The sequence below is a fragment of the Leptodactylus fuscus genome, chromosome 3 (assembly GCF_031893055.1).
Source record: "Leptodactylus fuscus isolate aLepFus1 chromosome 3, aLepFus1.hap2, whole genome shotgun sequence".
Classification (NCBI taxonomy): Eukaryota; Metazoa; Chordata; class Amphibia; order Anura; family Leptodactylidae; genus Leptodactylus; species Leptodactylus fuscus.
Genome location: NC_134267.1, coordinates 71,342,461 through 71,367,857, shown reverse-complemented (window position 1 = coordinate 71,367,857; position 25,397 = coordinate 71,342,461).

The window sequence follows — 25,397 nt, the reverse complement described above, 5'->3', positions numbered from 1 at the left end:
ATCAGTGAAAGGCTGTGTATCATAAATCCCCTACACCCATTCTCACTTCATTGCACCAGAAGGCAGAGGTAATAAATTTATGATTCACAGATTATAACCTATCTAAGGACACCAGAAAGTAAATAAGCCATAGGCCATGTTCACATCTCCATCACAGTCTCCTCTGATGCAGAGTTAAGGAGAAATCCCAAACAGTCCTGCAAGCCTGGCTTTTTGTCTGGCAATAATTGTAAAAAAATTGACTCCCAGTGGACTTCCCTGGGATCTATTACTGTTCATTATTAGTTGGACTGTTTTTCTGTTATTCTCTGGTCCTCCGATGGACAAGTAGAATGGCCATACTGATGCAGATGCGATGTTAGTGTGATCCCTCCTGGCTTATGGGCCAGGTCATAGCTGTGACCCCATAGTTACACCAGTGAAAAATGCACTTACAGTACATGTACTTTTAAGGTTATTGCAAAAATTATGTGAGCGCTATATTTAGACAGATTTTACTATTTTACACATATACTGTGTATATAGTATTATATTAATATACTGTATTATAAGTATTATATATGTAGTATGAATAAAAAAAAACTTTAAAGAAAAGTAGTACAGGGATCAAATAGTAAATCGTCCCCAGTTGACTTCTAATTAGGTCCATCTTCCATTGTTCGTAAGCTATTTTTGAGGGAAAACTACTGCACACTATCCTATTTTACCCATTAACCCCTTAAGGACCAGGCCATTTTTTGGTTTCGCATTTTCGTTTTTCCCTCCTCACATTTCAAGAGCCATAACTTTTTCATTTTTCAGTTCACAGAGTCACATGATAGCTTATTGTTTGCGGGACAAATTGTACTTTGTAATGGCACCATTCAATATGCTGTGCAATGTACTGGGAAGCTGGAAAAAAATTCAGAATGAGGCGCAATTGGAGAAAAAATGCATTTGCGCCATTTTCTTATGGGTTTAATTTTTACAGCATTCACTGTTTGGTACAAATGACATGTTACCTGTGTTCTACGTGTCAGTACAAACGCGGTGATACCAAATTTATATAGTATTTGAAATTTTTTGATACTTTTAAAAAAATGATAAACTTTGCAAAATAGAAAAAAAAATTTGTGTCATCATGTTCTAACACCTGTAACTTTTTCATATTTCCATGTATGGAGCTGGTTGTGGTGTCTTTTTATGCGGGACAAGATGACGTTTCTATTGATACCATTTGGGGAAAGATCCGATGGTTTGATCACTTTTTATTCAATTTTTTATAGGAGGCAAAGTGTTGAAAAAAACGCTTTTTGGCTGTTTTTATTTTTTTTGCCGCTACGCCGTTCGCAGTACGGGATAAATGTTTTAATATTCTAATAGTTCAGGCATTTTGGAGCGCAGGGATACCTAATATGTTTATGTTTAATGTTCTTTAATTACTTTTATAGCTAATCTAGGGAAAGGGGGGTGATTTGAACTTTTATATTTTTTTTATTTTTTTAATACTTTTAAAAACTTTTTTTTTTCTTCTGTTACATTTATGATCAGAGCCCTTAGGTACCTTGAAACCTAGGGGGTCTGATCGCTCATACTATTCACTGCAATACTACAGTACTGCAGTGAATAGGAAAATCGCAGCACTTCTATTAGACGATGCCTCTGGCATCGTCTAATAGATCTCGGGCAGAGACAAGCCTGGAAGCCTTCAATAGGCTTCCGGCTGTCATAGCAACCGATCACCGCCCTCTTGTGACGTTCAGGAGGGCGGCGATCAGCAAAACATGGCGGCGCCCATGCCGCCTGCGCTGTTTACACGCTGCAGTCGCGTTTGACCGCAGTGTGTAAAGGGTTAACAGCAGCGATCAGCTCGGGCACCGACCGCTGCTGTTAGTGGCAGGTCCTGGCTGTATTATACAGCCGGCATCTGCCGTGTATGGAGCGAGCTCAGCGTGTGAGCTCGCTCCATACATCCCCATGCGACCCATGACGTACAGTTACGTCAAGGGTCGCTAAGGGGTTAAAATTACTGGTATACGTGACAAAGATAAAAATACTACACAACATGTACTGACTTTAGTAGCACATTGGACCTCCTTTGGCCTTTAGAAAAACAACAATTCATCATGGCATACATAGCTTCATCCACATGTGTCAGAGGGCTTAGGGTACGCCATGCTCCATTCCACCACACATTAATACTCCTCTTCCACCAGCCTTAAAGGGGTTGTTCTAGGTAAAAACAATAGTTTTTTTTTTTTTTTTTTTTACAGTAAACTAAACACACACACCCCCACCACCTACTTTATAAATTACTTTATTTATCAAAAATGTCTAATTACCATTATCACTGGGGAGATCATATGACCACTCCAGGCACATTTTTCTGGTGATCTGGTAATGTTCCATTTCACCACTTCTGGAAACGGAACGTCACATACAGTGTTGGCCAAAAGTATTGGAACCCCTGCAATTCTGTCATATAATACTCATTTCTTCCAGGAAATGATTACAATCACAAACTCTTTGGTATTAATATCTTCATTTATTTTGCTTGCAATGAAAAAACACAAAAGAGAATGAAAAAAAAGTCAAATCATTGATAATTTTACACAAAACTCCAAAAATGGGCCGGACAAAAGTATTGGCACCCTCAGCCTAATACTTGGTAGCACAACCTTTAGACAAAATAACTGTGAACAACCACTTCCGGTAACCATCAATGAGTTTCTTACAATGCTCTGCTGGAATTTTAGACCATTCTTCTTTGCCAAACTGCTCCAGGTCCCTGAGATATGAAGGGTGCCTTCTCCAAACTGCCATTTTGAGATCTCTCCACAGGTGTTCTATGGGATTCAGGTCTGGACTCATTGCTGGCCACTTTAGAAGTCTTCAGTGCTTTCTCTCAAACCATTTTCTAGTGCTTTTTGAAGTGTGTTTTGGGTCATTGTCCTGCTGGAAGACCCATGACCTCTGAGGGAGACCCAGCTTTCTCACACTGTGCCCTACATTATGCTGCAAAATTTGTTGGTAGTCTTCAGACTTCATAATGCCATGCATATGGTCAAGCAGTCCAGTGCCAGAGGCAGCAAAGCAACCCCAAAACATCAGGGAACCTCCGCCATGGTTGTCTGTAGCGACCATGTTCTTTTCTTTGAAGGCCTCTTTTTTTTCCTGTAAACTCTATGTTGATGCCTTTTCCCAAAAAGCTCAACTTTTGTCTCATCTGACCAGAGAACATTCTTCCAAAATGTTTTAGGCTTTCTCAGGTAAAGTTGACATTCCTTCTTCTATGACAGTTTTGCTACCTCCAGTTTATGGCATGTACAGAACCTGTTTGGAGAAATTTGGCAAGCAATTTGGGAGCTCCATGGGAGATGGGTGGTCTGTTGGGGTGCTGAATGTTGAAGTATGTTATAATGACTCAGGCACTGAGCTCCCGGAGATTAGCACCGTCTCAGTCCTCTCCATGTTAATATAGTAGCCATATCTGTGCATGTACCCTTTCCCCTATAAAAAAAAATAATAACTCGGTTCCAAGATGGCAGCTCTCAAAATGGCTGCTGTGTTTTATACCACTCTTCACAAATTTACCCCTTTCCTTTAACAATATGCCACAGGTTGGCGTTCTCAACTGCAGTTTTCTAATTCTTCCATGTCTCTACAGCAACCCAGCAGAGGGGATCAGAGAGTGCGGAATACAACGACCCTGACTGTGCTGCCTGCTAGGCCTAGTGCGCTACTCACACACTCCGAATCCTCCATGAGGCTGTGCAGAAAAAGGGGATTCCTGCAGCTCTTGACTTTCCCCGGGGTACTCCTTATAGGAGAGGGGACCTCTCGATACTGAGTCGTGTGGATGTTATTCACAACATGCCCTAATGCTGGCAATGACTCAGGAGCCCAACGGTTGTAGGGTAAACCAAATAACTTTTATTGAACAACGCCAACAGATGCTCCAGCAGCTTTGCAAGATGGCACTCAGCATACAGTTCCATACACAATATCCAACACTTAAGAGTTTAGCCACGCCAATATAAGCACTGTAGTACTTGACATACTGTTCTTCTCTCCTCCACTCCTACCGGCGCTATGCCAGGGGGCGGCATTTTTACTGATCTAAGCCAGTCCAGGACAAGCTGCTCGTGAACTGTCCTGGACTGGCTTAGCGTTACAGCAGGGGAAGAGAGCGCTGGCTTGGGACGGTCCTGTGGACGCAGCGCTGCTTCATCATTCACTTATTGCCAGCAGCGCTGCTCCAGTGGCCGCCCCCTTAGCGATAAGCAGGGCTCTCTGCCTTGCTCTCCGCATCCTAACGTTGCCCCCCCCCCCCGGCCGGCATTGGGGGGTGGGGAGGGAAACTGGGCAATTGCCCAGGGGCATACTTTCCCTAACATTAGGTCTGGATCGGCATGGGAGAAATCACTGGCAGATGCAGGGGCTTCTGATCGCTGCTTGCGAATGCCCCTTCCTTGGGCTTGAGGACTTTTTTTTTCCACGGTTAAAGAGAACCTTTCATGAGTTGGGACACATGCAGTTTTATACACCGCTGGAAAGCTGACAGTGCGCTGAATTCAGCACACTGTCGGCTTTCACGATCTGTGCCCCAGATGAAGAGCTATCGGTGTCGGTTACGTAAGCTCTTCACCATCAGAAGGGCGTTCCTGAAGTCAGTCAGGAACACACTTCTTCACAGCAGCGTCTATAGCGTTGTACTGTGAGAGCGGAGAGGAACGCCTACCTCAGTACTAGTCTATGGATGAGCGCTATCAGGAAGGGAGGGGGGCGTTCCTCCCCGGTCTCACAGTACAGCGCTATAGACGCTGCTGTGAAGAAGGGTGCTCCTAACTGAGTGTCAGGAACGCCCTTCTTTTTTTTTTTTTTTTTTTTTAAATGTAGATTGTGAGCCCTACATAGAGCTTACAATGTACATTCTTCCCTATCAGTATGTCTTTGGAATATGGGATGGAAATCCATGCAAACACGGGGAGAACATACAAACTCCTTGCAGATAGTTTTATGCCCTTGGTGGGATTTGAACACCAGGACTCCAGCGCTGCAATGCTAACCACTGAGCCACCGTGTGGCCCCTCAGGAACGCCCTTCTGATGGTGAAGAGCTACAGTATCGGAACCGATAGCTCTTCACCTGGGGCACAGATTGTGAAAGCCGACAGTGCGCTGAATTCAGCACACTGTCGGCTTTCCAGCGGTGTATAAAACTGCATGTGTCCCAACTCATGAAAGGTCCTCTTTAATAATAGTTCATGGGTGTGCAACTGTGGGGCATAATAGAGCTTGAAGGGTCCACTTTGGCCCCTGTAACCTCTATTATGCCCCACAGTGCCCCCCCTGTAACCTCTATTATGCCTCACAGTCTATTGTACGACTGTGGGGCATAATATAGGCTGCTGGGGCTGCTGTGGGACATTATATATGGGGGTTGGGTGCGTGGAGAAGTGAAGAGTCAAAGATGTCTGTGTTGCAAACTTTACAGAGTCAAGTCACAGCTGGAAGAATTGGTAATGGCGGTTCAAAGGGAAGAGACAGGAAATGTATGAAGACGTCTCCTGTGAGTATTCCCACGCCGAGTATTCCAACTCAATACCAGGGGGGATGGGTGTCTTTTGATCCTCCACCTCAGGCAGCAGAGAGGCTAGGTTCACCACTGCTTGTATCACTCCCTAACTCAGCAGATGGGGGGCTGTAGCGGGGCTATGAGTCCTGAGGGAACACTCCTGCACGGTACCTCTGTAGCTCCTTATGGCACGGACACCAATGTCTCTTGGGAACCCCCAAAATTCTCTCATTAACTCCAGGGCAGCCTTCGGTTATATCTTGGAATAAGATGGCTGATGATAGAATGGTGCTCTCCGCAACAGGGCCTGATCTCCTAGTCCTCTGGATCACTGAACTTCTAGACTTCTTAACCATTAGACATCTCAACCACTGGACTACTAACCACTGGACCAACTTTACTACAGCTGCTAGAGAACTCGTATATCCTTTCCTAGAACGCCACCCTATGGCCTGTGATTGATCAAGAGGAGTACAGCATTAAATGAAAGTGCGTATGTACAGTAAAATGGCAAACATAATGTACTTCACTAAAGAAACTTATACGGACAAGACAACCCCAGGGTACATGTAACAAATAGAGATGAGCGAACAGCGTTCGATCGAGTACATGTTCGATCGGATATCAGGCTGTTCGAGATGTTCGATTTGAGTCGAACACCAGGTGGCAAACTCACTAAAAATTCGATTCCCCTCCCACCTTCCCTGGCGCTTTTTTTGCACCAATAACTGCGCAGGGGAGGTAGGATAGGAACTACGACAATGGAGGCATCGAAAAAAAATCGGAGAAAGTAATTGGCTGGTTAATTCAGGTGACCTCCAATTTATACGAATAGTGGATTTACTATCCGGTTCATATGAGACTGTGAACTATGTGACTGTGAGACAGGGACAGATCTACAGGCAGGGTTAGCTAGGGATTACCTTTATTTAGGTGGGAATGTTACTCACCCAGCTCTTTGGGGCTCTATCTGGTCGGGATAACAAACACAAAACATATAGCAGCATTGCTCTGGAGTGCTGCATCTCCATACCTTTGGACCACTCTGTATTTGGCTGCAATATGTTTTACTATGCCCCACCTGTTTGTCAGAATGATTGTTGACATTCTTTTCCAATCTCTTTCATTGACTATTTGTTATCAGTCTACAGGGTCCCCGTTTGGTTGTTGCTTTATTTCCATCACACTGTTGTAGGATGTAACATTTCTGATATCCTGTCTCTAATTATCGTATATCATACTTTAAGTAACAAGATATCTAAATATCTATTTCTATTCATAAGAAATTTTTACTGTTTGAGAAATAGAATCAGAATTAACATTTTAATTCCATAGAGAAATTATTAATGATAGTATGTGAAAAGCTGAAAATATTTTAGTAGTACATAACAAGCATTTCTGGTTATTATTCTGAAACTTTGCCAAATGTTATTTTAAAAGCGTTGTCATCTGTTTTCCTTGCTTCCTAAAATCAAAGGTAATTCTTGTTTTCCTTTACAGGAATCTTGAAGAAGCGGAAGAATTTAGAGTCTTGCCTTTGCTAAAGTTTACTGCCACAACTGTGAAGAAATTTATTTTGTTTTGTCTACTATAGAAAACCTAGAACAATGGAATATAATTAGACTTAAAACAAGAATGAAACACAAAATGACACTAAGAGACTATGTAAATGTTAAATGTGAGACAATTATGTAGTAATAATAATAATGCATTTTATGTATATGGTGCCAACATCCATAGCCCTTTACATATCCATAGCCCTTTACATATCCATAGCACTTTACAAATTGCAAAATATTTAAAACAATCTATAAAGCATTTCTGTTAGGGTTGAGCGATCAGGATTGGAAAAGATCGGATCCCGATCAGCAATCGAGTAAATTTCACGATTGCAATCGGGTTCCGATCCTGCCTAAAATAGATCGGGAACGGCATTTTGATTCCGATCGCTCAACTTACCTGCACAGATACGCTGCCGCTGTCGCTCCCCATTCTTCTTGGTCCAATTCTCTCTCATTTACACGCCTTCAGAGCGCTGTGCACTCCCCCGCCTCCCAGGTTAGTGTTACAGACCTAGGAAGAAGGCAGGGCTTGTGGCTTAGGAGACTGTGGGAGGGTACTGGGAGAGAAGACGTGAGTGATGCACTCACATCTCCCGGCCCTGTACCCACCCACACTCTCCTAAGCCACAACAACACACGGCGCTCTGAAGGCTTGTAAATGAGAGAGAAGATGAGCGGCAGCAATCTGTGCAGGTAAGTGGACACCAGGGGGGACTAAGCAGCCAGAGGATTTTTTTTTTAATCACTACACAGCGTGGAGTCTAAAAATTAAAGCATAAAATTTTTGGAAACCATGCTGTGTAGTGAATACAATAATTTTTAAAATCCGATCTTTGATTATTAAAAAAATCCCATTCATTTGCATTAGGATCGGAATTGGGATCGAGATTGGGTTCGAATGGAAAATGATCGGAAACTGGATTTTAAAAAACGATCCTGAAATCTCAAGATTGGCTCAACCTTAACCTCTATATGATTGCTGTCATCACTTTGGGAAAATCTATTATCTGATTTTGTATATTTTAGTGATGAGTCAATAAAGTGCAATGCTAGTAAATGAATCAGAGTGTTAACAACAATATACCGTTGGGCAGATTTATTAAGAATGGTATATATCTCTCTATATCATAAAAATGAATTCTTTTTTTTTTTTTTTTTTTTTTTTTTTTTAAATGTAGATTGTGAGCCCCATATAGAGCTCACAATGTACATTTTTCCCTATCAGTATGTCTTTTTTGGAATATGGGATGGAAATCCATGCAAACACGGGGAGAACATACAAACTCCTTGCAGATGGTTCATAAAAATGAATTCTTGTCTGTCTGTCTGTCTATCTGTCTGTTCTTTATGTGCGACCAAACGACTGGACCAATCTTCACCAAATTTGGCACACAGATACTGCAGGTGTCCAGGAAGGCTTAAGATGAGGCGCCAACTCACTTGGATGTACAATTCCAGAGATACAGTCCTATGAAAAAGTTTGGGCACCCCTATTAATCTTAATCATTTTTAGTTATAAATATTTCGGTGTTTGCAGCAGCCATTTCAGTTTGATATATCTAATAACTGATGGACACAGTAATATTTCCGGATTGAAATGAGGTTTATTGTACTAACAGAAAATGTGCAATATGAATTAAACCAAAATTTGACCAGTGCAAAAGTGTGGGCACCTCAACAGAAAAGTGACATTAATATTTAGTAGATCCTCCTTTTGCAAAGATAACAGCCTCTAGTCGCTTCCTGTAGCTTTTAATCAGTTCCTGGATCCAGGATGAAGGTATTTTGGACCATTCCTCTTTACAAAACAATTCAAGTTCAGTTAAGCTTGATGGTTGCCGAGCATGGACAGCCCGCTTCAAATCATCCCACAGATGTTCAATGATATTCAGGTCTGGGGACTGGGATGGCCTTTCCAGAACATTGTAATTGTTCCTCTGCATGAATGCCTGAGTCGATTTGGAGCAGTGTTTTGGATCATTGTCTTGCTGAAATATCCATCCCCGGCGTAACTTCAACTTCGTCACTGTTTCTTAAACATTATTCTCAAGAATCTGCTGATACTGAGTGGAATCCATGCGACCCTCAACTTTAACAAGATTCCCGGTGCCGGCATTGGCCACACAGCCCCAAAGCATGATGGAACCTCCACCAAATTTTACAGTGAGTAGCAAGTGTTTTTCTTGGACTGCTGTTTGTTTTGGACGCCATGCATAACGCCTTTTTGTATGACCAAACAACTCAATCTTTGTTTCATCAGTCCACAGGACCTTCTTCCAAAATGAAGCTGGCTTGTCCAAATGTGCTTTTGCATACCTCAGGCAACTCTGTTTGTGGCGTGCTTGCAGAAACGGCTTCTTTCTCATCACTCTCCCATACAGCTTCTCCTTGTGCAAAGTGCGCTGTATTCTTGACCGATTCACAGTGACACCTTCTGCAGCAAGATGATGCTGCAGCTCTTTGGAGGTGGTCTGTGGACTTTCCTTGACTGTTCTCACCATTCTTCTTCTCTGCCTTTCTGATATTTTTCTTGGCCTGCCACTTCTGGGCTTAACAAGAACTGTCCCTGTGGACTTCCATTTCCTTACTATGTTCCTCACAGTGGAAACTGACAGGTTAAATCTCTGAGACAACTTTTTGTATCCTGCCCCTGAACAACTATGTTGAACATTCTTTGTTTTCAAATCATTTGAGAGCGGGCTGTCCATGCTCGGCCACCATCAAACTTAACTGAACTTGAACTGTTTTGTAAAGAGGAATGGTCCAAAATACCTTCATCCAGGATCCAGGAACTGATTAAAAGCTACAGGAAGCGACTAGAGGCTGTTATCTTTGCAAAAGGAGGATCTACTAAATATTAACGTCACTTTTCTGTTGAGGTGCCCATACTTTTGCACCGGTCAAATTTTGGTTTAATGCATATTGCACATTTTCTGTTAGTACAATAAACCTCATTTCAATCCTGAAATATTACTGTGTCCATCAGTTATTAGATATATTAAACTGAAATGGCTGTTGCAAACATAAAAATGATTAAGATTAATAGGGGTGCCCAAACTTTTTCATAGGACTGTACAGCTTTCCCAACACCCTGACCCCCCCCCCCATTAGACAATACAAACCTGCAAGTCTTTCACACATATTCCAACTGTAATACACACGGTCACTCCACATGTACGGTCCAACACTGATATCCAAACTGAGATACATGCATCAGAGGATTAGTTACACTGGTCAGCACCCAGTATCACATGTCAGAGGATTAGATAGGCGCATCTGCACACAGTCCCACAACCCAAAGGTTTAGATATGCACGTCTGCACACAGTACCACACACCGAAGGATTAGATACACAGGTCAGCACACAGTATCACATGCCAGAGGATCACATACGTGCGTCTGCACAAACTACCACATGGCTAAAGATTACATACACGCGTTTTCACACAGTTCCACATGCCAAAAGATTAGATACGTGCATCTGCACACAGTCCCACATGCCATAGGATTAGATACCTGCGTCTGCACAAAGTACCACATGCTGGAGGATTAGATACGCGCGTCAGCACACAATATCACACGCCAGAGAATTAGATATGCGCGTCTGAACAAAGTACCACATGCCAGAGGATTAGATACACAGGTCAGCACACAATATCACACGCCAGAGAATTAGATACGCACATCTTCACACAGTACCACACGCCGGAGGATTAGATACGCACGTCTGCACACAGTACCACAAGCCGGAGGATTAGATATGCACGTCTTAACACAATACCACACGCCAGAGGATTAGATACGCACGTCTTCACACAGTTCCACATGCCGTAGGATTAGATACTCGCCACTGCACACAATACCACAGGCTGGATGATTGGATACATGCCAATGCACACAGTTACACAGGATTAGATACGCACATCTAAACACAGTTCCATATACCATAGGATTAGATATGTGCATCTGCCCAAAGTATCACTCGCCGGAGGATTAGATACGCATGTCTGCACACAATACCACACGGAGGAGGTTTAGAAACACACTACTGCACACAATACCACACGGGAAGGGTTGGATACACACGTCTGCACACAGTACCACACTCTGGAGGATTAGATACACAAGTCAGCACACAGTACCACATGCCAGAGGATTAGATATGCACATCTACACACAGTTCCATATGCCATAGGATTAGATATGTGCATCTGCCCAAAGTATCACACGCTGGAGGATTAGATACACATGTCACCACACTGTATCAAACGCCAGAGGATTAAATACGAGCATCTGCACAAAGTATGACATGGCTAAAGATTAGATACGCACGTCTGCACACAGTTCCACATGCCAGAGGATTAGATACGTGCATCTGCACAAAGTACCACATGCCAAAAGATTAGATACATGCATCTGCACACAGTTCCACATGCCAGAGAATTAGATACACAGGTCAGCACACAATATCACACGCCAGAGGATTAGATACGCACGTCTTAACACAATACCACACACCAGAGGATTAGATATGTACGCCTGCACACAGTTCCACATGCCACAGGATTAGATATGCGCCACTGCACACAATACCCCATGTAGGAGGATTGGATACGCACGGCTTAAAACAATACCACACGCCAGAGGATTAGATAAGTACGTTTTCAGTTACACATGCTGCAGGATTAGATACGCACATCTGCACAAAGTACCACACGCTGAATGATTAGATACACAGGTCAGCACACAGTATCAAACGCCAGTGGATTAGATACACGCATATGCACACAGTTCCACGTGCCAGAGGATTAGATACGCACGTCTACACACAGTTCCACATGCCACAGAATTAGATATGCGCGTCTGCACAAAATTCCAGATGCCAGAGGATTAGATACACAGGTCAGCACACAACATCAAATGCCAGAGGATTAGATATGCAAGTCTGCCCACAGTTCCACACACCGCAGGACTAGATACGTGCCACTGCACACAAGACCACACGCTGGAGGATTAGATATGCGAGTCTTCACACAGTACCGCACACCAGAGGATTAGATACGTGCGGTGCCTATACACAGTTCCACATGCCGAAGGATTAGAAATTTGCATCTGTGCACAGTTCCACATGCCGTAGGATTAGATACACACGTCTTTACACAATACCACACAATGGAGGATTAGATGCACGCCACTGCACACAATACCACACAGCGAAGGTATAGATGCACACTACTTCACACAATACCACATGGGGAGGGTTAGATACACGCGTCTGCACACAGTACCACACACTGGTGGATTAAATTCTCAAGTCATCACACAGTTACACATGCCACAGCATTAGATACGCACGTCTGTGCATAGTTCCACATGGCAGAGGATTAGATATGCACGTCTTTACACAATACCAGACGATTAGATACGCGCATCTGCACACAGTACCACACACTGGAGGATAAGATACACAAGTCAGCACACAGTACCACATGATGGAGGATTAAATACACATGTCTGCACACAGTACCACAAGCCAGAGGATTAGATAAGCACGTATGTACACAGTACCAAGCGCCAGAGGATTAGATGCACGCGTCTTCACACAAATCCACACGCCAGAGGATTAGATATGCGCCAGTGCACACAATACCACACGTCGGAGGATTGGATACGCACCACTGCACACAATACCACTCGGCAGAGGGTTAGATGTGCACCAATGCACACGATACCACACAGGGGAGGATTAGATATGCGCCACTACACACAGTACCACACGCCAGAGGATTAGATACGCACCACTCCACACAGTACCACATGCCAGTGGAATAGATACGTGCATCAGCACACAGTACCACACGCCGGAGGATTAGATACATGGCTCTGCACAGAGTACCACATATTAGAGTTTTACTCCAAGTTTCCATAGCAACCCAGCCATTTTTATTCACTACTTTATGTCAGCCTTAAAAGGGCAGGGAGCTGTGGGTGACACTGTTACACAAGGTCACATACACACAGCTTTACTCCATGTCTCCATAACAACCAATCGCAGGTTTTTCACTGATATCCGAAATGAGATACACATGATCACATGACGCTTATGGACACACACAAACGATATACAAAATACACCAGTGCAAAACTGGACAATTCTTATGCGTTCACTACACAAACAAAAAATTTAATATACCCATGCGAAGCCGGGTTCTCTTGCTAGTAATAATATATATTCTAAATAGAGATGAGCGAGTAGTATTCGATCGAATACCTCCCCGCCATAGGTATGCGTGTAAGCGGACGAACACCAAGGGGTTAAGCGCATCGAATATTCGAAGCGTTTAACCACTTGGTGTTCGGCGGATTACACGCATTCCTATGGCGGGGAGGTATTCAATCGAATACTACTCGTTCATTTCTAAACCATTTACAAATATGCCATAAATATTTTCCCAGTATTTGGCAATAGCACTAATTTTACTCCTAAGTACATAGAGATTTTTTTTAAGAGAAACACATGTAAGAGACTCATGCATATAGCAGAGAATATCTGCATGGAGGCTGTGTACACCTGGAGTACATCCAAACATCTTTACAGCACTGTATTGCACAGTGAAATACTTACACAAAATAATTCTGTTTACAATAGTGTGTGCCATTTGTATGTCTCTGTGTTAATTCTGTATACTGTAAGGTCTGAAGCACACAGAGGCATAGTAGGGCCCAGTGGTGAACCTAGCCTCTCTGCTGCCTGAGGCGGACGATCGAAAGACACCCCCACCACTACCACTGTCCGGGGGGGGAATGTTCATCTTTTGATCGTCAGCCAAAGACAGCAGGGGTGGGGGGACGACGACATTACAATAAATACAATGCAGTAATACTCACAGGAGACATCTCCCCACATTTCCAGTCTCTTCCCTTTGGACCGCCATGACCACTTCTTTCAGCTGTGACTTGACTTTGTAAAGTTTGAAACATAGACATCTTTGACTCCTCAATTCTCCACGCACAGATCGGGAAAGCCGACAGTGCACTGAATTCAGAGCACTGTCAGCTTTCCAGCGGTATATAACACTGCCTGTGCCCAAACCCATGAAAGGTCCTCTTTAATGCTAGCAGGCTTCGGGTCTATATGGTAATGCCCAGACATCACGTGGTCTGGGATATTACCATATAGGCCCGAAGCCTGCCCTAGCAGTAACATACAGGCCAAAGCCTGTGTTAGCAGTAACAGTCTATTACTACTAGCACAGGCTTCGGGCCTATATGGTACTGCTAGGGCAGGCTTTGGGCCTATATGGTAATATTCCAGACCACGTGACGTCTGGGCATTACCATATAGGTCCGAAGCCTGCTAGGAGTAACATCGGATTCCGGAGAAGTAAGTAACATTGTTTATTATGTTCCCTCACCTCCCCTGGGGCTCCGATTATTATACTTGGAGGTCTGAAAAGACCCCCGGGAATAATAATGGCGGTAGTGGGATCGCGGCCTGCCCGGGCCCACTCACTGCCGGCCTCCGCGGCCTATAGTACAAGGGGAAGCGGGGGCGGCAGTGAGCAGGTCTGGGGAGGTAGGTAAATAGGCTGCTACCTGCTGGAGATACTCCAGCAGGTAGCGGCCTATTATAAAACAAAAAAAGAAGTTTTTATACTTACTGATCTTGTTGTTGCTCCCGCCGCCTCCGCGATAATCTTCTCCTGCAGGCTGACGTCTGCGTAGGCGGCGTCACTAGGCCGCCTACGCACGCTGATACGTACTCAGACGTCTAGGTATCAGCGAGCGTCATCACGTGATGACGCCACCCACGCTGATACCTAGACGTCTGAGTACGTATCAGCATGCGTAGGCAGCCTAGTGACGCCGCCTACGCAGATACATAGACGTCTGAACCAGCGCAGAGAGAAGCAACTCTCCTGCGCTGGTTCAAAGTAAAAAAAAAAGTAAAAAAAAAAAAAGGCGCCCGTGCGCCGCCCGAAGCGGCCGCCTCACGTCGCCTCATTAGAGGTGTGGCGCTGGTAGGGCCCCATAGTGTTTCAGTGCCTTACTACAGAACTGTATTATGTGCATCCGCATGATGTCTGACTGTATGCTGAAGCTGTATATTCCCAGACTGCAGAAGACAAGAAAGCAAGGTATATTTCCTGATGAGCTCACCTGGTTTACATGGTTATAAGGGATGTAGAATTTAGTTCTGACACCTAAATCGTAGGTCATAGCTTTTATCTGTATTATAAACACATATTTAATAAACTAAAGTAATGGGAAGCCTGAATATCTGAACATTGAGGTAGTGGCAGAAACAGTGTTCTATATAGTGGTATGATGATAGACCATGACACGTCTGCCTGATGATAAAGGGAGACAGTGACACCACAATATATAATACAGTATTTCTCGGGGCAACATGGTGGCTCAGTGGTTAGCACTGCATCCTTGCAACACTGGAGTATTGCGTATGAATCCTGCCAAGGACAACATCTACAAGGAGTTGTATGTTCTTCCTGTGTTTTCATGGCTTTCCTCCCATACTCCAAAATACTTACTGATAGTAAAAAGTGTGGATTGTGAGCTCCATATAGGGATCCCTATATGAAGCTCACAGTCTACATTAAAAAATAATTATTATTATTATTATATTTCTCAAGCTAGGTGTGGAGAGTTTAATTCTTTAAAATTTTGTCTTCTTTTACGCCACTGTATAGGTTAATAAAGTGGTAAACCACCAGATTAAGGACATGCGCTATGCAAAGACAATATGTTATGTTGTCCTAATTGCAGCATGGCAACAATATTAGTGCAATTTTCAATGGCAATGCAGCCCAGTTGGAGCGGATGAGGAGCCATCCAGCAGGATTCATGCTGCAAGATACAGTGAAGCAGCTGCTCCGCTGTGTCAAGAAAGGAAGAGGAGGTGGATGGGCCCTGCATGATTTTGGAACTGGGTCTGCACAATTGGAGTGGAACTAGCACCTGGCCTGGCTGCTTTCTGGATTGTGGTAACTGCCAATCAAAGCATTGACCCAGTAGGCCGTGAAAGCTATGTAGTGTCTTTGTTCATAGTTGCTGCTCCACATGCCAATAATAACAAACAACTTTCCCCAGACTAACGTATCCAACGGAAGGGCCACATTCTCTGACTTATGGTAACATAAGGCAGGTTCAGCTTTCCTAGAGATACAACGGCAGCTAGGTATCCTCTATCGAAGTTGAGTTCACGCCATCTATTGCCAAAATGCTAAGTTTTGTGGCAGCAACTGCACCATCAACAGCAGCTTGGCCAGGTGAGAGTTTCACAAATGCCAGATGACTGGCCAGATATTGCTGTCTCCTGGCCATAAATTTCCTAATGGATGACTGATGTTGGTGTAGAATAGGAGGAGGAGGAGGAAAGCAAACAGTTAGTGATAATGTCGATAAAAACAACTTTGTGCTAATGCTATGTGTAGATGTGGCCTGCATACCGGGAAGATCACAGGGAGGAGTAAGGAGAGAAGTCTTTCTCATTTTCCCTGCCAGACCACTGTCAAATCTATATTTTCAAATAAGAGATTTTCTAAGCTTCCGCTTGCAAATCTTTCTCATCGCCAAGGGCAATGTACAAAAAAATTCTCACACAGGAGATGAACTCATCCAATTGCTACTGAAAGCAGCAGCAGAAACAAGTAAGTGACGGTTTTGGACACTGAGGCAATTTCTCAGATACTTGAAAGGGGTATAGCTTTAGTACCCACAACTGCAGTCATCAAGAATACGGTGAATGAGCAGCATAGCACCCAGCATGTATATAATACTGAGACAGTATTATATGCTCCACAGTATTACATGATCCACAGTGGCCTCCAAACAGTATTACATGCTCCACAGTGGCCCCAAACAGTATTACATGCTCCAAAGTGGCCCCCACACAGTATTACATGCTCCACAGTAGCCCCCAAACAGTATTATGCGCTCGACTGTGGCCCCACACAGTATTACGTGCTCCTACACTGTATTATATGCTCCACAGTGGCCCACACACAGTGTTATATGCTCACAGAGGCCCCCACATAGTATTATATGCTCACAGTGCCTCCCTCCCAGAGCTGGTGCTATTATTATACTCTGGGGTCACCTCAAACCCCAGAGTATAATAAAAAGAGGCCCAGGAGAAGTGATTAAAAATAACAAACACTTTATACTCACCTTACCTCACCTCTTCGGGGCATCTTCGCTCCATCTAGTGGTCTGCAGCATACTCTTTTGGGTTCCGTCTGAGGTCTTGCACTCCAACAGTCACATGGGGCACGATGATGCAGGAGTGGATGATCAGCCGAGGACAGGTGAGTGTAAGTATTTTTTTTATACAACTCCCCTGGGCTGGCATTTAATGGAAAGGAGCCCATTCGAGGAACAAGGCTTTCCCCAACCACTATCATGGTGGTCCAGAGCCCCGGCCATTTCCAGCTGGCCGAGGGCCCTGTACCACACCAGACCCAGTCACAGTTGTACCCCCTGTTGCCATGATCATTACACCACTACCCATCACCCCCCCCCCTTATTTTGGGGGTGCTGATTTGTATTTTCGGGACCCCACATAACTGTTTGATCCTGCCACAATGAGAGATAGTCTGTGCATCTGTATACATTCCAGCACATATACTTAAGGCTGAAGCCCCACGTGGCATAAACACTATGGTTAGGCAAAATCTGTAGTGTTTTACAGTCCTGAAAAGTGGATGGGATTCTAGCAAATCCCATCTACACGTTACAGAAAAATTCCTGCAGAGGAAATGCTACAACTTCCATAACCGTGGCGCTTTTGGAATTACCAGCATGCCAATCATATACGTAAATATCTATGGAAACATCGGCGGTATACCGTTAAAATTTAAGCAAAATGTCCACAGAGGAAAACTCTGAAACCTGTGGTTGAATGCATTGTGGTTTTTTCCTGCAACTTTTTTTTCTGCAGCCTATGTGAGGTCTTAGCCTAAAAGGGAATGCCCTAACATATGACCCCATTTTTGAAACTACAACCCTCACGGAATTTATCCTGGGATGCAGTGAACTTTTTTTTAAACATTTTTAACATTAAGTGTTATAAGCATTAATTTATCTAGCCGACATGAATGTGCAGCTGATGATGAAAGGTGAAAATGACTATTTTCCCAGGAATACATAATTTCAGGGTAAAATATGTTGTGCCCAGCTTCCAAATGATGTGCCCGAGATACCTGGTTAACACTTGGAATGTGTATCTCTGTTGACAGAAACTGGGCACAATATATCGGGAACTGAAATGGCGTAAATTGTTCATGGTCACGTGATGGTGTTAAAATCACCTGCCAGGTTCATTTTAAGGCTTTTATTGTTGCAAATTTTGCTGCATTTTGTAGCCAAAGCCCGGAGTGGACTAAGCAGAAAGGAGACGTGTAAGTGCTTCCTGTATATTTTCGATTCCTTTTGAAGAAACAAAAATACAACCTTTGGGAGCCTTCTCACGGAGTTTATGCTCCGCTCATTCTGAACGTAAACTCGTGAAGAATAAGCAGCATTAAAATGGATCCCATTGACTTGAATGGGTGCCGGCATACGCGCGCTACCCATTTTACCTATTGCTTTCAATGTGATACGCGCATATCAAAATACACACCGTCATTTGCAACTAGTGACTTGGTCCTGATGGCATTCACCCCAAATTCTGAAGGAATTAAATACAGTGATAGACAGACCCCTATATTTAATATTTAAGGAAATATGGCCTGTCAAACAAAGCTGACACATAGGAAATGTGCTGCCCATAAGGAGGCAAAAAGTTGGCCTAGAAAGTTTAGGCTAATTAGTTTTTCCTGGGTTTCGGGTAAAATATTTGAGGGTTTTCTAAGAGATGCTAACCTGGAGTATCTAATTGAAAACCTTTTAACTGCCATTCAGCACGGGTTTCAGACGAATCTGATTTTTGAAGGAATTCTATATTGTACAACATTTGGATGGGGGAAAATATGCGTATTTGGGTTCACACCTGGCTCAATGATAAGAAACAAAGAGTACTTATTAATGTGAAGTACTCAGACTGGTTCACAATCACAAGTGGATTACTACAGGGGTCAGTCCTCTTCTTTTAGGGTTTCTTTTTTTATTTGGTCATTCATTAAAGTGGTATTCCCATCTCAAGGATCCTATCTACACTCGTAGCTTATGTAAATTGAAGAGTTTTCCTAAATATATTGCTTTAGAAATGCTGCTTTGTTTTCCTGCTGTGTGAAATTATTTCTCCCATTGTTTACACAGCGTTTCCATAATGCTAGACCTGTGTGATAGGACAAGTGATGCCACTCACTGTTATCTATAGCTCTTGTGACAGGACAATCAGTTCAGCTATTTGCAGTTTGCTGATAAAGCACAGTCTGTTATCTCTGTATGTAAACACACAGATAACACTGAGTCTCTAGAAGCATGTGCATATTATTTTATCTACATTTATATTAGATTTCTAGTAATCATAAGCATTGTGATACTTCATAGTGTCCTGTTCAGCAAGTTGGGGGGGAGGGGGAATACAGAAAGAGGAGACAGCAGGCAAAGCTGCTGAAACAAGATGATGGGAAAACCCCTTTAATATTTAATTAATGACCTGGTAGAGGGTTTACAGAGCGGGGTTTCCACAGATGATACCAAACTCTGTAAAGTAGTCACTGTGTTTTTTCCCACAGCTTTTTCACAGAATGTGTGGACTTTCTGCTTTCATTATACATATAGTGGAACCCCCGGTGTTTCTGCAGGTATAACTGACATGCTATGATTTTGGAAATCACAGCATGTCCACAGCGCATATTTTCTGCACTGTGGGGATGGTATTCGCTGGACTCCTATCCACTCCCATCCACTATACTGTTAATGAAAAAACACTCCATCTTTTTACCAGCATTTCCCCCACATTGGGAATTATTGTAAAAGCAGTGAGACTATGAAACTCATTACCGTAAGATGTTATGGTGGATTCATTGTATAATGGATAATGGACCTGGATGCCTTTCTTGAAAGGAAAAATATTTCAGGTTATTGGTATTTTATTTTTGGAGATGACAAGTTGATCTAGTTGATCTTAGACCGAGTGCCGGATGTGGAGTCATTAATGATGTTTTTTCTCTGACATGGGGAGCAGCCTCATGTTTTGCTTTAGTTGTTTTGGATCAGGATTGTACGGTTATAGGTTGGATTTAGGAACAATTCTTAGGGAAGTAAATTCCCAGAAAATGCTAGGACGCTCTCTCTCAGAGAAGTAGGACGCGATACACTCGTTGTACAAGAGAACTTCTACTGGTATGGATAACACTTTTCGGGACTTTAGTAAAAGCTACACAGAGCGTACCCCTTCATCAGATCACAAATACTATAAAAACTCAAAATTATAAATGCAAATAAATAAAAAGAAACAAAAAAAATAAAAATAAAATGACAAATACATCAACAACACATAAACATTATGAGTACACATAAAATTCATGTGCTAGAAAAAAGTGAGAGCTCCCAATGCTCAGCCCCTCTTTATGGATTACAATAGTTCACACAAGTCAATCTAACCTTGCAAGCTCAATGTGGCCCAAGGGTCGTATTTGTTTGCATAATATCAAGCTATATTGTTAAATCCATTTAAATCCATTTGTAACTCTTCCTTGTAGACATTCATGTTTATTATTTAAATATGTACATAGAAATAAAACTTGCCTATAATAAGCATCATCAGGAGGCTGTAACAGTACACATATACACTCACCGGCCACTTTATTAGGTACACCATGCTAGTAACGGGTTGGACCCCCTTTTGCCTTCAGAACTGCCTCAATTCTTCGTGGCATAGATTCAACAAGGTGCTGGAAGCATTCCTCAGAGATTTTGGTCCATATTGACATGATGGCATCACACAGTTGCCGCAGATTTGTCGGCTGCACATCCATGATGCGAATCTCCCGTTTCACCACATCCCAAAGATGCTCTATTGGATTGAGATCTGGTGACTGTGGAGGCCATTGGAGTACAGTGAACTCATTGTCATGTTCAAGAAACCAGTCTGAGATGATTCCAGCTTTATGACATGGCGCATTATCCTGCTGAAAGTAGCCATCAGATGTTGGGTACATTGTGGTCATAAAGGGATGGACATGGTCAGCAACAATACTCAGGTAGGCTTTGGCGTTGCAACGATGCTCAATTGGTACCAAGGGGCCCAAAGAGTGCCAAGAAAATATTCCCCACACCATGACACCACCACCACCACCAGCCTGAACCGTTGATACAAGGCAGGATGGATCCATGCTTTCATGTTGTTGACGCCAAATTCTGACCCTACCATCCGAATGTCGCAGCAGAAATCGAGACTCATCAGACCAGGCAACGTTTTTCCAATCTTTAATTGTCCAATTTCGATGAGCTTGTGCAAATTGTAGCCTCAGTTTCCTGTTCTTAGCTGAAAGGAGTGGCACCCGGTGTGGTCTTCTGCTGCTGTAGCCCATCTGCCTCAAAGTTCGACGTACTGTGCTTTCAGAGATGCTCTTCTGGCTACCTTGGTTGTAACGGGTGGCTATTTGAGTCACTGTTGCCTTTCTATCAGCTCGAACCAGTCTGGCCATTCTCCTCTGACCTCTGGCATCAACAACGCATTTCCGCCCACAGAACTGCCGCTTACTGGAAGTTTTTTCTTTTTCGGACCATTCTCTGTAAACCCTAGAGATGGTTGTGCGTGAAAATCCCAGTAGATCAGCAGTTTCTGAAATACTCAGACCAGCTCTTCTGGCACCAACAACCATGCCACGTTCAAAGGCACTCAAATCACCTTTCTTCCCCATACTGATGCTCGGTTTGAACTGCAGGAGATTGTCTTGACCATGTCTACATGCCTAAATGCACTGAGTTGCCGCCATGTGATTGGCTGATTAGAAATTAAGTGTTAACGAGCAGTTGGACAGGTGTACCTAATAAAGTGGCCAGTGAGTGTAAGTCGTCTGACCATAGATATACATAAATATATAGAATTATACATAACATGCCACATCTGTAAAACTATACCTATAGCATACTGGCTTCATGTTAAACATAGAATGGAATATAGGTAACAGGTAAATATGCCAATAACCCCTTTTAAACCCACTAAACACAGCGTGAGGCTCAAAGCACAAAGTTATGACAGTACGAGCTATTCATTTGTTCAAATCACATCGCAAGGACCAAAACTTTTAAACCAGAAACACTTTTAACACAAATTGTCCTTCATATATAGAAAAAAAGATCATAATGGAGCTGCGGTATACTGACATCAAGCAGAGTTCTGTAGCCGCGTGCTCAAGGAGCTGTGCTTGTTGTAATTCAGTGCAAAAGACGGGAGTCATATTTATATTTCTCCACATCACCGCCCATAGATATATTAGCTCTATGCCCGTCAGTATGCGTGGCACAGAAGTGAAAGTACGCGCTTGCGCACGGCTGTGCGGAAAGGTTTGGTCTTCAGTCTTTTGATCAACCGCCACAGGCAGCAGAGGGGCTAAGTTCACCACTGCCACCCCAATATGCTATAGGTATAGTTTTACAAATGGATTTAAATGTATTTAACAGTATAGCTTGATATTATGCAAACAAATACGACCCTTGGCCCACATTGAGCCTGCAAGGTTAGATTGACTTATGTGAACTAGTGTAATCCATAAAGAGGGGCTGAGCATTGGGAGCTCTCACTTTTTTCAAGCACATGGATTTTATGTGACTCATAATGTTTTTGTGTTGATGTATTTGTAATTTTATTTTTATTTTTTGGTTTCTTTTTATTTATTTGCATTTATAATTTTGTGTTTTTATAGTATTTGGGATCTGATGTGTAGCTTTTACTAAAGCCCTGAAACACGTTATCCATACCATACCAATAAAAGTTCTTCGTTGTACCATGAGTGTATCGCGTCCTACTTCTCAAAGAGAGAGAGAGAGAGAGCGTCCTGGCATTTTCTGGAAATTTACTTCCCTAAGAATTGTTCCTTATTCCACTTGACTCCAGATTAATTTGGTAGTCGTCAGCCAGTAGTCGCTGCCCAATCACACTCGGATTTTCTGACACAAGAATTGCGTAACTAAAGCTTTACTTTGAAAAGCACCCATCATTGGCTGCTCATATATGGGTTCCAAGGAGCACGGCTGTTCTTGGATTTTGCTCTAATTTCTCATAATATAGGTTGGATTTGATGGACCTGTGTCTTCTACCAATTGAAGAGGAATTCAAATGTGCACAGTACCTTACATGTGATGTAATACATCATAGGAATCACAGTTTTTACATATAGTATCCCCAGTACAGTTTTCAATACCAACATCTTATATAAAATGATGAATACAAACAGTATGATATCTTCATGTGCGTCACTATATTGTATAGAAACATTGTGTAACAATTCCTGGCAAGAATTTATAGAGGAAAACTTGATTGCTAAATACTGAAATTTCTCAGCGTGGCTTGTAGTTTCTTTCTTAGTAATTTTGAAAGTGATTTTAAAAATGTCACTTAGGAGTATGGTTCTCACATGACTTGCAGCCGCTAGCAAATATGTGACATGATGAGCAAATATAAGCAGTACCAGAAATGACAAGCAGATATCAGGACATAAAACTGCTGGGAAAATATTCATTTGTATTCAATGTGCAGACTTTATGGCTTGTGAGCTCCAAGGTTCTGCAATGCTAAAGAAGTCTCCATATTTTATCTTATATCTTTTAACGTCTTCCCACTGCAAATATTTCCAAAAGTCATAACATTTTAGTTTTTACATTCAAAGAGCTGTGTGAGCGCTTATTTTCTGCAGGACAAATTGTACTTTAAGATTATATACAATATACTGGAAAGCTAGAACAAAAATTCTGAATGGGGATGAATTAGATAAAACTGTACTTGCGCCATTTTCTTTTGGGTTCCTTTTTTACAGCATTCACTACACAGTAAAAAATACACGTTAGTTATATTCTTTGGGTCAGCCTGACTAAAATGATACTAAATTCATGAAGTTTTTGTCATATTTTAATACCTTTTCAAACCTTTACCTTATTTTCTTAATAATTTTAAACTTTTTATTACTATTTTTAGCTCACATAGGGAGCTTAAAGGGATCCTATCATTGGATACCCTTTTTTTCTCAATAACACGTCGAAATAGCCTTAAGAAAGGCTATTCATCTCCTACCTTTAGATGTCTTCTCCGCGCCGCCTTTTGGTATATAATCTGGTTTTTGTCGGTATGCAAATGAGTTCTCTCGTAGCACTGAGGGCGGGCCCCAGCGCTTAAACAGCACTGGAACCCGCCTCTCTGTGCGTCTTCTTCTGTCCTGGGTTTTCAATTTTCTAGGCCTCGGGCAGAGCTGACTGCGAATGCCCGGGCCACAAGAAAATGGCCGCTTACACAGCTTACAATACATCAAAAATCAGTGGCATAAGTTAGGGGAGAAAGACTAGAATGTGAAGGAAACATTACAGTTAAGAATGACTTGATAAATCCACTCAAAGATAAGATAGCACCCCTTAAGTGTCAGGATTTATACTCGATTCAAGGTTTCAAGTGCGGAGAAATAAGGTTCTTTTGTGTAACTACCAACTCACCAATTCCTCATAGCTGGCTATTTTACAGGTACCAAGGCCTACCATCAAGGGAAATGTGGTTTTAAACACAATCTCCTTATCTATCTTTTATCTATTTTACCTTATCTATTTACTATCTCCTGATGATCTTGTGCTATTCCGTAAGGGAGAGAATCATGTTGAAATTTATGATATCCATTAGTTGCTACCGTTAGCTGTCCTGAGTGATCACTATTTAGCAATGTGAGTTGGAGCTGGACATTATATATGCTGGGGATGATGGTCGTCCTGTATATCCCAGGGTTTCAGCCGGTCATGCTGTTATCTGGCCTTATTATTTAACCAGCTAAATTCCACTTTTATTTTTATTTTATTTTTTTATTTTTTTTTGTAAATGTAGATTGTGAGCCCCACATAGAGCTCACAATGTACATTTTTTCCCTATCAGTATGGCTTTTTTTGGAATATGGGATGGAAATCCATGCAAACATGGGGAGAACATACAAACTCCTTGCAGATGGTATTTTGCCCTTGGCGGGATTTGAACACCAGGACTCCAGCGCTGCAAGGCTGCAGTGCTAACCACTGAGCCACCGTGTGGCCCCCTCATTCCACTTTTATTTATAGGACTTGTGTGGGAATTAGCATCTGACCACAACCTGCCCTCTCCTCTCTAATAGACACCCC